The following is a 1,017-nucleotide window of genomic DNA, read 5'->3' on the forward strand; positions in this document are numbered from 1 at the left end:
TAATCATATTAAACATATTTTCACATTAGTCATGTTGTAAAGAAGAATTAGAACCAAAGGGAAAAACTTCAAGAATGAAAAAAAGAGAGAGAAAACAGTATGCTTTAATCTGCGTTCAGACTGCATAGTTCTTTCTTTTGTTGTGGATAGCATTTTCCATAGTGAAATCATTGCATTGCTGAGAAGAGCTAAGTCTATCAAAGTTGTTCATTGCACAATATTGCTGTTACTGTGCACAATGTTTTTCTCATTCTGTTCATTTCACTCAGCATCAGTTCATGCAAATCTTTCCAGGGTTTTCTGAAGACCACCTGCTCACTATTTCTTTTTTTTTTTTTTGAGTTAAGCTTTTTATTTAATGTTACAAAAAACATTTAGTCGAACAGACCAAAGCCCATGTCATCATCGGACTCCTCAGATTCTTCTTTTTTTGCTTCCTCTTTCTTCTTCTCCTCAGCTGGGGCAGCTGTGCTAGCAGGAACAGCCCCTCCAGCAGGGGCAGCACCACCAGCTCTGGGGCAGGTCCACCAACTCCTACATTGCAGATGAGACTTGCAATGTTGACATCGGACAGGGAGTTGGCAAATGATCCAGGCCAGAATGGTTCAACATTGTAAGGGTTATGGGATTTAAAGATCTCCCATGCCCCATGGACGTGCTGACATAGCAGAGCAAGAGAAAGCGAAAAGCCGAGCTAACGGTCCTGTGGTTGGCAGTTGGCGGCGGTTGCCTTTTTTTTTTTTTGAGTTAGGACTCCTGCTGAGGACTGCCAGGGGCCGGAGCTGCTGGGAGCGCTCTTCCAGGACGCTGGGTGGTTGCTGTGAGTGGGGAGAGGAGGACCTTTGCCTGAGGTAGCCTGTTCTGTTTTAAAGGCTTAAAAATGTGGGTACTTTCTACTTTATCTACCTGTGCCAATGTCATAACTACTCTGATGGCTTTCACTTTCTGGTTTTGGGACTCAGTCTTTTGGTATCTTAATAAATTTTCTAGTTTATTTCCCCAAATGGCAAACCTGAT

The 1,017-nt window shown here is 42.8% G+C and overlaps 1 long non-coding RNA gene across 1 annotated transcript; it reads right to left on the minus strand.

Moving 5' to 3' along the window:
- Positions 1-321: 321 nt before the first annotated feature.
- LOC138175730 (uncharacterized) lies at positions 322-613 on the minus strand. The gene is made up of 2 exons (XR_011172072.1): positions 509-613; positions 322-452 (listed from the first exon to the last, which is right to left on the minus strand). It is a non-coding gene; the product is annotated as an uncharacterized lncRNA (long non-coding RNA).
- Between the last annotated feature and the right edge of the window lie 404 nt (positions 614-1,017).

Source organism: Petaurus breviceps, unplaced genomic scaffold (genome assembly GCF_028583685.1).
Source record: "Petaurus breviceps papuanus isolate PSGF00001 unplaced genomic scaffold, PetGlider_PUasm1.0 79, whole genome shotgun sequence".
Taxonomy (NCBI): Eukaryota; Metazoa; Chordata; class Mammalia; order Diprotodontia; family Petauridae; genus Petaurus; species Petaurus breviceps.